Source organism: Notolepis coatsorum (assembly GCF_963971535.1).
Source record: "Notolepis coatsorum genome assembly, chromosome: 1".
In the NCBI taxonomy this organism is placed as follows: Eukaryota; Metazoa; Chordata; class Actinopteri; order Aulopiformes; family Paralepididae; genus Notolepis; species Notolepis coatsorum.
Window position 1 is genome coordinate 194,625,065 of NC_140165.1, and position 15,755 is coordinate 194,640,819.

Here is a 15,755-nt window from a genome sequence, read left to right on the forward strand (position 1 = left end):
ACGCTCAAAGGAAATGAACGAAAACAAAAGAGTGGGCCCACAAAATACCAGTAAAGTCCTATCTTAATGCCGGCATATATTGTTTGGGGTACCCCTATGGAATGGTAGTAGCAACGTTACTTTCGCCCGCAGGCTGCACCACACTGTGTACTGTATAATAACTCGGGAGCATCAATGCTCATTTGTACTCATCCGAAATGGCCGCCTCGCCACGCCACTGTTGTCCGGGAGGCAAGATGGCGTCGAACGCTCTCGGTGAGGATGTTAGCAGGCGGAGCTGGGCAGAGAGGCAGCGCCGGCTGAGAGCGTGTGCTGAGCGATGACGACCCCTGCTGGACGGGACGAACTCCCGTAAGCTGTAGGCAGCCGGGTGCAGGTCTGATTGAAGTCAGCCGGAGCAGACTGATTGCAGGCAGCCGGGTGCAGATCGGGTTGAAGTCAGCCGGAGCAGAACGGTTGTTGGCCCACGCTCGCCTCGGGCTCGTACTCTATACCGCACACAGTAGCTACTATAACTCGATTGTTAGTGCCTGGCTCTGCACTAATTGTTCACACACTATCGCTGGTACTGCTAGGATATCGTGTCCACTAGCCAGTACTTCCTATCACCCGTTGCTATCTCACGGGGCCCTCTGGCATAACTTCAGCAACAGGGCTCTCCAGAGCCCCCGTTCGTTGCGACTGTTCGTTGTTCAAGTTCACTGCCGAAGAGGTTCTCTTTCCGTCTTCCGCCCCCATATATCACGTTCCATCTCTGTCCAACACTCTCTGTCAGACACCGCCCCCTGCTGGTCCCGCCTACTAGTCACACAGGGAAGGATGTTGATCATGGTCCAGCGATACTGTGTATAGTCCATACTTCAGTCGATAGAAGGAAGAGAAACTCATATCATTGCTCGTGGGAATATCAATGATGTCTTTGTGTACAAAGGGAATATAAAACACCAGTCAGCAGTCCTGAATAATATACAATATTTTCAGACTGCTACATTTCCCCCCACTTTGAACTTGCTAAGTCCTCTGCAAGTTAACAACAACAACCAACGCATGCATGAAAACGGTCCTGAGACCAACAGTTTCACACATCGATCGACACTCGTACCTTATGCTAACAGTTTCACACACTCCTTCATGAGCTGGACACACTGTTCAACAAACACACTCTTGAGCACGTAGTCCTGGCGATACCGAACGGGTAGCCGACCTCTGGTGCTCCTGTGGGGCCGGGCTGGTTCCACTCTGGGGGGTTCCACTCCCCCCACCTCCGACTCCGTGTCGGATTCTTCTGTGTCTGTAGGTGGGTCAAGGACCACGGCCTCGCCCTCCGGGGCCATCGGTGGACCGCCCGCGGCCTCCTCTTCGACTCCGTTTCCGCCTTCATCCCTCTCTTCTCCTGATGGGGTCGACTCTGCGTCTGACCCAGCGTTCGCTGCCTCTTCCGGGACGTCCCGCACGGGCCTGGGGTGGTTACACGCCCTAGGATGCGGTTCTCGGCGGCACCCGAAAGCATCTCCACTGTCTGATTCGGACGAGCTCCGCAGCGCCACAGGGGTCTGTCGAGGGGCCCTCACCCTTGCTTCTGGGTCGGAGGCTGGAAACGGACAGGTCTTGAGCTGGTCTCGATGCACGGTCCTCTCGGGGCCCCCTGTTTCGGGCCTGACTGTGAACACGGGTGTCCCTTCGTGGCTCTGCTTCACTACCACGTACGACGTAGGCTCCCACTTGTCCTGTATCTTGTTACGGCCCCGGGGTCGGTGGTCGCGTATCAGGACTCGGTCCCCCGCCCGCAGGAGTGCACCTCTGCTCTTCCTGTCGTAAATCCTCTTGCGCCGATGAGACGCCTGCTTCGCCGTGGCCTCGGCGGCCTCGGCAGCGGCCTTTAATCGCTCGTGATGACTCTGTACCCACTCGTCTAGGTCCCCCGCTCCCTCCTGGATGACGTCTCGGCCCCCCAGGACATCTCGGGGCATTCTGGCGTCCCTTCCGAAGAGCAGGTAGAAGGGGGAGTACTCCGTGGAGGAGTGCACATGGCAGTTGTACGTGAGTACCAACTCGGGTAGGTGCTCCTTCCAGTCTCGCTTCTTCTCGGCGGGCAGACTCCGCAGCATGTCGTGCATTGTCCGGTTGAACCTCTCACATTGCCCATTCCCCTGAGGATGGTAAGGCGTGGTGCGGCTCTTGGAGATTCCGTACAGTCGGCAGAGTTCCTTGATGACGCTCGACTCTAAATTACGCCCTTGGTCGGCATGGAGTCGGGCAGGGCAACCGTAATACACGAACCAATGCTTGATGATGGCGGCGGCCGTGGTCTTCGCCGTCTGATCTTTGGTCGGTATGGCAATAGTGAATCTGGTGAACATGTCGGTCAGTACCAGTACGTTCTCATAGCCACCCACTGACCTTTCCAACACGGTAAAGTCCATAGCAAGGACCTCCATGGGGGCTGTCACGTTGGTGCAGGTCATCAGGGCCTGGGCTTTAGGAAACACGTCCCGGGCTAATGCGCATCGCTTGCATTGCTGCACCCATTTCTTCACCTCTTCTGTCATCCCGGTCCAGTAATAACTTCGCCTCATCAGGTCCACTGTCCCTTGCCCTCCGTAGTGTCCTCCATCTTCGTGTTGGGTCTCGTAGATCCTCCGTCGCAGGGCCGTGGGCACCACCAGCTGCAGAACCTCCTCCCCGTCCCGGGGGTCACTGACGCGTCGAAACAGTACTTGTTGGTGCAGACGTGTTACGTGCCCCCGTGGGGAGACGCAACACTAGGCCACAGACAGGATAGGTGAGGATGCAGTGACACAAAACACCATAGACAGATTGTAAAATAACAATTGTATTATACATATATTTGTGTATTATTGTACACAAATGAGATCAGCAACACAGAGAGCAAAGAGGACCTACCAGTGAGCACCAAATAATATCAAAATGAAACAAAAGCCCCCCCCCCCTTTACAGGCGCGGACGCCCCAAAGTACAGGAGGTGGTGCTCACTCTAAGCTGGTGTCTTTAACAGTAGTTCTCCTACGTGATGCAGATGTAGACCCCAGGGTATCTTTCTGCCCTCAATGTCCCTGTGTGCGAAACAAAAGGTTAGAAACAACACAATCACCATAGGCTGGGTGACAAACAAATATACAAAGGGTTAGTACAGAAATGTACAACAACACAAAAGATACAATGCTATATAGACCAATGGCCCAAATAACTAGAGCTTTGACCAGCTCTCACACACAATGAGCTCACACAGAGCTTTGATTAGCTCTCACACAGAATTAGCTCCAATTAAGCTTTTACCAGCTCTGACACAAATGTACCCTAAGAGCCTCAGCTCTATTACCAAAAGCCACAAAAGAGAGTGTGTAACAAAGAGTGTGTACAAAGACACCAAGAGCTCTACTTTACCACATCAATGAACCAGAGAGCTCTACCTACAAAAGCACCAACACACTAGAGCCATAGTTACCACCAACACACAGACCAAACGAACCAGGGAGCTAACTAACACTGAAACACAAAGGGTATTATGAAGGGAGTGGATGTTGATTGCTGAACGAGTCTCAGCTGCCGCTGCACCGGGGTGAGTGGGTGATTGACCAGCTGCTGCTGCAACTGGGACTGGGAACCTGAGAGTGGGATATGTAGACACAAGAGGGAGACAAGACAACAACAAACAAAACATGCCTATATACACAACAGATTACATACATTACTCCCATATATATACACATAAGGACACAGTCCGTAACAAGACGGAACCGCTCCCACTGCCCGTATAACTTGCGGAGTCTCGGGTCTCCCTCCTTCAACTGTACTTTGGTGGGGGGGACTCCCCGGGTCCCCGCCACACCGGACCCAACTCGGGATCGTCCGCCTGTAGCTGCCGCATTTCCGCCCAGTCATACCCGCTGTTCCCTTTCTGTGTCGCTATCCGACAAGCGCTGGCGCTCGGGACCTCCCATGTCTCGGTCGGTCTCTCGGGGCCTAGCAGGGCCCGTACTTCTTCCGCTGGGACCAGGACGTAGCCATCGCGGGCGACTGAGGCGGGGGCGCAAAGGAGGCGGTCCGTTCCGGTAGACCCTGACGGGTGTGAGTGCCAGTCGCGGGTATTGTTAGTGTTGTGAAGGATCAGATTAAACCGAATATATATATTTATTTATATATATATATTTAATAGTATTTGTATATCGTTTGATATCCCCTGTATATTCCTTGTACAATATGCACTGAATATCCCTTTAGTCTACTAAACAGCCCATAATAGTTTCATTCTACCATTGGACGAGAACCTGGCGCCAGCAGCCATACCCCTAGGTTCAAGTTCAATCGTGCCGCCCAACATGTCGTGGCAAGCCCGGTTCCGCGTAGGAATACGTCTGGCGAAATACGAATGGTACTATTTGTTCACAGCGCATATATATATGGCGCAAGTAAAGTAGAACTTTCTTTTAGTCCATTAGTTCTTTACCCTCCAACCGAGTAACAGACGCGAAGCCTCACCCACGACGCACGTGTGGTGCAGTAAGGCCTACTTGGCCTCAGAATAGGCATTGAGATATCGTGTGGATTAATAGTTGAATTGTCATAGTTTGGCACTATACCGTCGAGTTGGACGTATTCTATTAAGCTAATAATAGTCTATTTATGTATGGTGCATCGTCGGTTAGAGTTATAAAGTTATCAGTACCCCCATCGTTCCTGACGTTATCTGGAGTCTTAACCAGGCTGGGCAGACCACTAGTGGTGCTTGCATCCGAGGAGCTCCGGGCCAGGGCGACTGGACCTGTACATTGGATTACTCTACCCGGACGACGACGAGCCTTCCACGGCTTGGATTATGCTTTGGGTGCTTTGATTATTCCATGGATAACGGCCAACACTGCGGAGTGTTGGAACTACCCCCCGGAGAGGAGCAAGGTAAGACGGCGCTCTACACCAGTGAGGTCGCCTCACGTCTCTCCGTTGTGGACCGGCAGCTACCGTCCACCAGAGGGTCCAGCTGTATTCGTCTGCGGACCGAGGTTCTGTGGGCACCGTGTTCAAGACTTTGAATTCTCCCAAGAAATCGTCGGCCAGATGGGATACCGCCAGCGGCTTCTCTAACCCCCCCCTCCTACTGTCTTACAACCAGCGGGACCCCCCCCCCCCCTTAGTGTATCCAGCTATAATCATTTAAGTACCATCGCTATAGTTTCCTAAAGAACCGGGTTGTATACTTACTCCCTGCGTAACCAGAGATTGGACATTCAATGTTGATTTACCTACGAATACTCATTTGCCATACAAGTGCATTTCAAATCATAAGTGTAAACAAGTGAACGTTGTATATACCTTTTGCTATATTAAATATTCGATTTGTACATTTGTGTGGACTTCGTTTCATCAGGTGGGAAAGTGTTCATCATATTTATATCATGTACTGGATGGCCAGAAGTTAAAGTACAAGAGGTAGTGGTTTAATACCATACTTAACAATACAGTCAGGGAATTGTACCCCTCAGTTACAATTGGTCCTTCGAGCCGGAGGGTAACTAGTGTAATATTAATATAGTGTTATTAATATTAAAATGGCCTATGATGAACACTCCACGAAACGGTCCTCCTAACGTAGAACGCCCACGGCGCAGACGACAGCCACCTCAGTACTTAGAGGATTACGCTGTCAGTCAACTACCTAGCCTTCGACAAACGGTAAACGCGGTAAAAGTAGAAAGTAAAATTATGTCTGACCTTAACGACCAGGTTTCCCCGACCACAGAGGCCCTAGTAGGTCCTAATGTAACTGACCAAGCTCACGGTGGGGACCAGGAGGGAGCTGACATGCCTTTACCCCCCGCCAATACCGAAGAAGTAGTCCCCGACCAGCCCCGGGAGGAAGACAACCCTACAGAGAGAGAACTCTGCACGGAAGAAGAAGAGGAGAGCGCCGAGGAAATAGAGCTCCAGGACTCCCCAACGAGTACACCCAGGAGCGGCTCACCCAGGAGCGGCTCACCTCCACAACCGCCTTCCCCCAGCGAAGCGGAGAGGATGCTACAACAGGCGTTCCTCGTCAGCCTGACAGCCTCTACCGAACGCGATCGACTTCAGGGTGAACGCGATCGTCTCCAGGCACGGACGCTTAGCGAGCGCGAACAACTCCAGGCGCAGCAACGGAGCGAAGAAGAGCGCACGCGCCTGGAGATGAGACGCCTTCAGACGGAAGAGAATATGGCAAGAGACCGGGCCGACGCCCAGCGCGCCGCTGCCGGTGCCCAAAGAGAAGCAGATCTCACCAAGCGCGAAGTCGAGCGCGACAAGTTACAAGCGCAGCTAATGGAGCAGCTGATCCGCAAGGCAACACCCTCTCCCTCCGCCAGGGGTTCAAGGAACTCGTCGAGACAACAGTCAAGGGCAGCGTCTCCTAACCGAGCAAGCGACCCTGAACTTGACCAACAGACCAAGCCTATACCCCCCGCAGACCCCCTTCCCAGACCGGTCCAAGCGAGACCCAGCTACAAGGAAGGAGCGGCATACACTGCGGAGAAGCTAAATCAACGACTACAGGATCTGGAAGACCTGATAGAGGAAGAAGAGGGAGAGGAGGAGAACCAAGCCCGACGACAGCACAGTACTCCACCGGACCAGGAGGTCCAGTACAGCCCAGGCTATACCCCCGCGGCGCTGCGCTACAGACCCCCGACTCTATTCACGGGTGAGCACGACGCACGACCAGCCCCGAGGAATAGCACCTGGACCAGCGGGCCATGGTACCCTGTCGGTACCAGCCCACAGAGAGGCGCAAGAGGGGACTCGCCTAGGAGGTCTCTCCCCCAACGCTCGCCGATGTATCAGCCATCCACGGCGTCATACATTGCCACGCCGTCATTTCCAGACTTCGCCTATGAGAATCGAGCACAGTACACGGAGCTCCGGATGTGCTTAGAGACAATGATGGTGGATGTCGCTGATGAACGCCACAAGTATGCAATATTACTGAAGCACCTGAAAGTACCGCGAGCGCACAATATAGCGCTAGCCTATGCCACCTCTACGACCCCATACACAGCGGCCCTGGCGGCGCTGGACCAGAGATATGGACGTATATGGGATTACGTAATCCAAGAGATAAGGCATATTGATCGCCTACCCCCAGCAACAGACAATCGCTCATTAGACGACCTGTCAATCAAAGTGCAGTCCCTGGTAGGGATGCTGGGAGCGCAACGGGAAAAGGGCATGCATGAGCTATACGCCAACTCTAACGTCGAGAGGATTTTGGAGAAGCTGCCACCCGCAAGACAAGAGTGTTTTAGGCGGCAGAGAGACTACCGGGATCCTAACGGCCCCGAACCATCCCTCCTTGATCTAGCCGACTTCCTGGCGAGAGAAGTCAGCAGCTTACGACTGGATACGTTCGGGCGGAGCACGCCAAGCTCCAGAGAGGGACCCAGGAGAATAAATGATGGAAGAAGATCGGTGACTGTCATGCACCAATCCGAGTCAGTACCGAGCAGTAAGAGCCACAGTACCCCCTCGAGAAAAGAGAAGTGGAAGATGGTTTGCCCCTACTGTGAGAAAGAACACTGGCTGTCACAATGTGACCTGTTCACAAAGATGAATGCAGAAGAAGTGAGTCAATGGATAAAGTCCAACAGGCGCTGTTACCGATGTGCGCGACCACACATGGCAGCCGAATGCCGCCTAAAGAAAAGGTGCAGTCGGTGCGACGGAGCCCATCTAGATATACTACACGACAGTAACAGAAGACGGCCTTCACCTGCACCATCGAGCGGCACCAAGGCAAGTGTCATGTACATTGACCCCGCCAGCAGCAGCGGCGCCCAAGTGCTCTTAAAGGTAGTCCGTGTGACATTGAGCTACCAAGATAAAGTCATGGACACTTACGCCGTCCTTGATGACGGGTCAGAGAAGACCCTTCTGCTCGCGTCCGCTGCGGCCCAGCTGGGACTGCGGGGGAGCAAGAACGAAATGACGATTCGGACAATAAGAAGAGATTTAAAGACGATAAAGGGCGAGAATGTCTCCTTCACTATCGCAGCAAACGGGCAGCCAGAGCGACGGTATAGGATTACAAATGCTTTCACCAGCCAAGAAATAGGACTATCGCAGTACACCTACCCTATCGCCAAGTTGATGGATAAATATGTGCACCTGCGACAACTACCTATCCCGCTCATAGACGGCGCTACCCCGACCCTGCTGATAGGCTCCGACCATGCAGAACTCATAGTCCCGATTGACCGGGTCCATACAGGACCCCGAGGCTGTCCTGCAGCAGTCGAGACCCGCCTAGGGTGGACCCTACAAGGCCCCCTCGCTAAATCTCTCAACCGAACAGCAGCCACTAGCTGCCTCCACTCCAGAACGACAGAAGAAGACACCACTCTCCTGCAGCATGTCGAGAGGCTATGGACACTAGAGACAATGCCCTTTAAGAACGAAAAGAAAGATATTCGTTCTAAAGAAGACATTTACGCCATCAACCTACTCGAGCAAGGGACAAAGAGAGTCACAGTCGGCGGAGTGATGAGATACGCAACTCCACTCCTGAGGCGAGAGGGAATGCCCACCTTTCACGCAAAGAAAGACGCCACGGAGCGCTATCTATTGAACACAGAGCGGCGCCTAGCCAAAGACCCCGCTCAAGAGAGTGTGTACCGCGCTGAGATTGAGAAGCTAATCACAGCGGGACACGTGACAAAGATTGACATTAAAGAGGCCGATCAGACGACCGAATCATGGTACGTGCCGCATCACAAGGTCCACCACAACGGCAAGGATCGCATTGTGTTTAACTGCAGCTACCAGATCGGATCCCAAAATCTGAATAAGGAGCTCTTGCCCGGCCCCACACTCGGCCCCTCCCTACTAGGCGTGCTACTGCGCTTCCGCCAGGACAAGGTGGCTATCAGCGGGGATATCAAAGGGATGTTCCTGCAGGTGAGACTAGTGGAGGAGGACAGGCCCCTGCTGCGGTTCCTATGGAGAGAGAGGATCGGAGATGAGAACCCAGCCATCTACCAGTGGGAAGTACTCCCCTTCGGAACCACATGCAGCCCGTGCTGTGCTACATTTGCACTACAGAAACACGTCGCAGAGGACCCAGCAGCAGATGAAGAGGTCCGACACAGTGTGAAGAACAGTTTCTACGTGGACAACTGTTTACAAAGCGTTTCGACTCAAGAAGAAGCCGAGGCTCTCCTAATCAAGCTGCGCGCCTCCCTGATCAAAGGCGGCTTTGATCTCAGGCAGTGGGCCAGCAGTGACCCGCACGTATTGCGCAGCCTCTCCCCCGCGGACAAGGCTGCCAGCAGCGAGACCTGGATGGCGACCATCCCAGGAGAAGCCCAAGAAATGACACTAGGACTAGTCTGGCGCTTCAAAACAGACTCGCTCCACTATAGACACAAACCCCTGACTCCAGAGCAGGGAGGGTCGACGGCGACACCGACCACCAGACGGAGTGTGTACAGAACACTCGCCAGACAATATGACCCGTTGGGATGTATTCTACCTTACACCACCAGGGCAAAGATGATTGTACGAGCACTATGGGACAAGGACCAGGGCTGGGACGACCCAATACCCGCACACCTTGCCTCAACATGGAGAGAGTGGGAGACGGAACTCCGCTCACTCCCAGGCGTCAATATACGCCGCAGCTACTTCCCATCCACAGTGAGGCCAGAGACATGCAAGATTGATCTACACGTCTTCAGCGACGCCTCCGAAGTAGCCTATGGATCGGTGGCCTACTTGCGTGCCCAAGAGAAGGGAGGAAAGATACACACTGCTTTCATCCTGGCTCGCTCAAGAATAGCCCCACGTAAGCAACAATCTATCCCGCGTCTAGAGCTCTGCGCAGCCCTAGCAGGAGCGCATCTAGCCACGTTAATCCAACGTGAACTCACCATTCCGGTGCACAGAACAATCTTGTGGTCAGATTCCACGACAGTACTCACATGGATCAAGTCTGATTCATGCAGATACAAAGTCTTCGTGGGAGTCAGAGTCACCGAGATTCAAGAGTTAACAGAAGCAGCGAGCTGGCGGTATGTGGACACCAAACACAACCCAGCTGACGTCATCACCCGGGGAATGTCTCTGGATGACCTCACCCGTCGCAACATCTACAGTGACGGACCAGAATTCCTCAAGCTCCCGGAAGAAGAGTGGCCTACGCCCACCCCACGGGAAGCAAGTAACGAGGAGGCTGAGAACAAGAAACCTATGTTCTGTGGACTGAGCACAGTCGCCTCCACAGACCCCAACATAGATGACTGCATTACCCTAGAGAGTGCGCAGCAAAGAACATTCCTGTGGCACCACCCAGAGATTCAGTCCACCACCGACATGTCAGCAGCTGACTACGAAGAAGCAGAACTTCTTCTACTACAACGAGCCCAGAGAGACTCGTTCCCCGATGAGCTAGACTGTCTACAGGGAGGAAAGCCCGTCCCATCAGACAGCAGACTGCTCCACCTGGCACCCGAGAGTGACGCCCATAATCTCATCAGAGTGGGTGGTCGCCTGCGGAGAGCCCCCGATCTACCGGATGACATTAAGTACCCGATAGTCTTGAACAGCCGACACAAGGTCACAGAGCTGATCATAAAGAAATACGACGAGGATGTACACCACGCAGGAGCAGAGAGAGTCTTCGCGGAGATCAGACGTCGCTATTGGATACTTCAAGGAAGAGAAGCGGTGCGACGCTTCCAGCGAACCTGTCTAGACTGCCGAAAGTGGCGCGCGCAGCCCAGCATACCAGGGATGGCTGACATACCTCCCTGTCGCCTCCGACTCGGCGACAAGCCATTCCACTCCACAGGCATGGACTGTTTTGGCCCGTTGTATATAAAGAGAGGAAGAGGAACCGAGAAGCGGTGGGGTATTGTATTCAAATGCATGACCACCAGAGCGATACATATCGAGCTCCTTCCGACCATGAGCACAGACTCATTCCTTATGGCCTTCCGAAGATTCACATCACGGAAAGGAAAACCATCTACATTGTTGTCTGATCACGGGACAAACTTCAAAGGCGGAGAAAGAGAGCTGAGAGAGAGCTTCCAAGCTATGGGCCCAGAACTTAAGACCCACCTCGCTCCATCCCAGATTGACTTCCAGTTTAATCCCCCGAACGCACCCCACTTCGGTGGAACCTGGGAACGAGAAGTACGTTCTATAAAGACAGCCCTGTACGCCGTGCTTGGGGCCCAGACTGTGGCGGAGGAAGTCCTAATGACAGTCCTCACGGAGATCGAGGGAGTATTGAACTCAAAACCCCTCGGTTACGTCTCCAGTGATGTAGCAGATGTCGACCCAGTCACCCCCAACACACTCTTAATGGGGCGGCTGGACCCCGCGCTACCCCAGACAATGTACAGGCCTGAAGAAGCGAACGACCGAAGAATGTGGAGGTACAGTCAAGTACTAGCTGACAAGTTTTGGAGCAGCTTCCTACTCCACTACCTACCGTCTCTACAGACCCGCCAGAAGTGGGTAAAAGAGAGAGACAATTTGACAGAAGGAACAGTCGTCATGATTATCGACCAGTCACTACCCAGAGCTATGTGGCCGGCTGGCCGCGTAAGCAAAGTGATCACCGGTGCCGAGGGCAAGGTCCGAGCAGCTGAAGTACTCGTCCAAGGGCGAACTTACACACGACCCGTGGCGAGGCTAATAGAACTGCCCCGACTCCCAGATACTATCGATGATGACCATGACCCCATGACTTTGTGAGTTGACTGACCCTTACAGCGGACCTTGAGTGGTAGACAGTGCGGTTAATCTGTCTCTGTTTAGCTAATTAGGTGGGACTAATTAGGGGGCGGCTGTTGTGAAGGATCAGATTAAACCGAATATATATATTTATTTATATATATATATTTAATAGTATTTGTATATCGTTTGATATCCCCTGTATATTCCTTGTACAATATGCACTGAATATCCCTTTAGTCTACTAAACAGCCCATAATAGTTTCATTCTACCATTGGACGAGAACCTGGCGCCAGCAGCCATACCCCTAGGTTCAAGTTCAATCGTGCCGCCCAACATGTCGTGGCAAGCCCGGTTCCGCGTAGGAATACGTCTGGCGAAATACGAATGGTACTATTTGTTCACAGCGCATATATATATGGCGCAAGTAAAGTAGAACTTTCTTTTAGTCCATTAGTTCTTTACCCTCCAACCGAGTAACAGACGCGAAGCCTCACCCACGACGCACGTGTGGTGCAGTAAGGCCTACTTGGCCTCAGAATAGGCATTGAGATATCGTGTGGATTAATAGTTGAATTGTCATAGTTTGGCACTATACCGTCGAGTTGGACGTATTCTATTAAGCTAATAATAGTCTATTTATGTATGGTGCATCGTCGGTTAGAGTTATAAAGTTATCAGTACCCCCATCGTTCCTGACGTTATCTGGAGTCTTAACCAGGCTGGGCAGACCACTAGTGGTGCTTGCATCCGAGGAGCTCCGGGCCAGGGCGACTGGACCTGTACATTGGATTACTCTACCCGGACGACGACGAGCCTTCCACGGCTTGGATTATGCTTTGGGTGCTTTGATTATTCCATGGATAACGGCCAACACTGCGGAGTGTTGGAACTACCCCCCGGAGAGGAGCAAGGTGAGACGGCGCTCTACACCAGTGAGGTCGCCTCACGTCTCTCCGTTGTGGACCGGCAGCTACCGTCCACCAGAGGGTCCAGCTGTATTCGTCTGCGGACCGAGGTTCTGTGGGCACCGTGTTCAAGACTTTGAATTCTCCCAAGAAATCGTCGGCCAGATGGGATACCGCCAGCGGCTTCTCTAACCCCCCCCTCCTACTGTCTTACAACCAGCGGGACCCCCCCCCCCCTTAGTGTATCCAGCTATAATCATTTAAGTACCATCGCTATAGTTTCCTAAAGAACCGGGTTGTATACTTACTCCCTGCGTAACCAGAGATTGGACATTCAATGTTGATTTACCTACGAATACTCATTTGCCATACAAGTGCATTTCAAATCATAAGTGTAAACAAGTGAACGTTGTATATACCTTTTGCTATATTAAATATTCGATTTGTACATTTGTGTGGACTTCGTTTCATCAGGTGGGAAAGTGTTCATCATATTTATATCATGTACTGGATGGCCAGAAGTTAAAGTACAAGAGGTAGTGGTTTAATACCATACTTAACAATACAGTCAGGGAATTGTACCCCTCAGTTACAGTTAGGAAGTCTTTTTCGGTGTCTTCTACCTCAGGTTCGGTTCGCATCGGCATGCGAGACAGGGCGTCGGCGTTCTGGTTGAGTCGACCAGGCTTGTACTGGACCACGAAGTCGTACTCTGCGAGCTGAGCGTTCCAGCGCTGCTCCACTGCTCCCAGGTTGGCCGTACCTAGGTGCTTCACACTTAGACCCTTTGAACCTCCCTTACGGGCGCAGTTCCAGGCTAGGTCCCTTTCCACCCCTAGGCTTTACCATCCAGACTCCTCTGGACCGACAAGCCTTAGCTTTCTGCTTCCCGGCATTTTCTTTTCAAAAACACCGATCACAGAAACACTACTCGCTTACTAACTCATTCGGTTTCAGCTTATAGTGGCCTGACTGTACATTGAGCCGAACGCGGCGGCCATCACCATGGTCTTACTGCCATATGCGATCCGACCGGCAGGTGACCCAGTCGATAGCGATCCTAGACCCCGTAGTGGTTGTTGGCCACCCAGGTAAGAACCGACGGTCTGATCCCCACCCCACTTTGCTTTGGGTATGGAAACTTTGACCGTTTTCACCCGCCTTGCCTGTTCACAGAGGTGCCCGCGCACGTCTCTGCTAGGTGTGGACTATCATCCACGTACCACGTGTTGCCCCCACACTTGCGTGTGCGACACACACGCCGACTAGACGGTACCACGGTGGTATGTTGATTCATACCTCATCAGACACGGGGGCCCGTCAGTCTCTCCCCAGCACTATACCACATATTTTACGTGCCCTCTGGACTTTGCAGTCCCACCGCCGCCTGTTACACACTAGAGGTTCGGGGCGCCTACCCCCTCCCTAATGGGTTGTGGTCGGTGATCACGGTGAACTGGGCGTACATCAAGAGGTCTCGGAACTTCTCAGTGAGTGCCCACTTCAGGGCGAGGAGTTCCAGCTTGACACTTAGACCCTTTGAACCTCCCTTACGGGCGCAGTTCCAGGCTAGGTCCCTTTCCACTCCTAGGCTTTACCATCCAGACTCCTCTGGACCGACAAGCCTTAGCTTTCTGCTTCCCGGCATTTTCTTTTCTAAAACACTGATCACAGAAACACTACTCGCTTACTAACTCATTCGGTTTCAGCTTATAGTGGCCTGACTGTACATTGAGCCGAACGCGGCGGCCATCACCATGGTCTTACTGCCATATGCGATCCGACCGGCAGGTGACCCAGTCGATAGCGATCCTAGACCCCGTAGTGGTTGTTGGCCACCCAGGTAAGAACCGACGGTCTGATCCCCACCCCACTTTGCTTTGGGTATGGAAACTTTGACCGTTTTCACCCGCCTTGCCTGTTCATAGAGGTGCCTGTGCACGTCTCTGCTAGGTGTGGACTGTCATCCACGTACCACGTGTTGCCCCCACACTTGCGTGTGCGACACACACGCCGACTAGACGGTACCACGGTGGTATGTTGATTCATACCTCATCAGACACGGGGGCCCTTCAGTCTCTCCCCAGCACTATATTACATATTTTACGTGTCCTCGGGACTTTGCAGTCCCACCGCCGCCTGTTATGACCTAGAGGTTCGGGGCGCCTACCCCCTCCCTAAGGCACTATAATTTTTGTCATTCCTTTCGGACCCCCGCAGACCTCGGCTCGCAAAGGCGATGACTCGCTCCACGCTCTCTTGCTTCTGGCTCAGTACCGCTCCCAGTCCCAAATAGCTCCCGTCTGTGGTCACTATGAAGGGGAGTTGGAGGTCGGGGTAGGCCAGCACCGGAGGCATCAAGAGGCACCCCCGCAGATGATCGAAGGCCGTCTGACACTGCAGAGTCCACTTGAAGGCCTCGGGCCGGCCTTTAGCGAACCCCTTCTTTTCTTTTCCCATCAGGGCATGCAGGGGCTGGGCCACTTGGGCGAAGCGGGGCACGAACCGCCGATAATAGGACAGGAACCCGATAACCTGCCTCACCTCCTTCGCTGAGCATGGCGCTGGCCAGTCCTCCAACGCCTTCACCTTGTCGGTGTCCACCTGTATGCCGGCTGCGGAGACGACGTGTCCCAGGAATTTGACCTCGGTCTTCAGAAGGAAGCACTTTTGGGGCTTGAGTTTGAGCCCATGTTCCCGCAGTCGTCCAAACACCAAGTCCAACTTCTGGCAATGGCTCTCGAAGTCACGGGCGAACACTAAGACGTCGTCTAAATAGACAAGCAGGACGTCGAAGGCCAGGTCTCCCAGCACGGCGGTCATTAACCGCTGAAAGGTTGCGGGTGCGTTACACAAGCCGAAGGGCATGCGGGTCCACTGGTAGAGGCCGAAGGGCGTCGTGACGGCTGTCTTCTCTTGATCCTCTTCTTTCACCGCCACTTGGAAGTAGCCAGCGGTGAGGTCGAGTGAGGAGAAGATCTTGGCCTGCCCCAAGGCGTCTAGGGACTCTTCAATACGAGGTAGGGGGTACGCATCTCGGTGCGTCACGTTATTGAGGCGGCGGTAGTCACAGCAGAACCGCACGGAGCCGTCCTTCTTTATGACGATCACGGCCGACG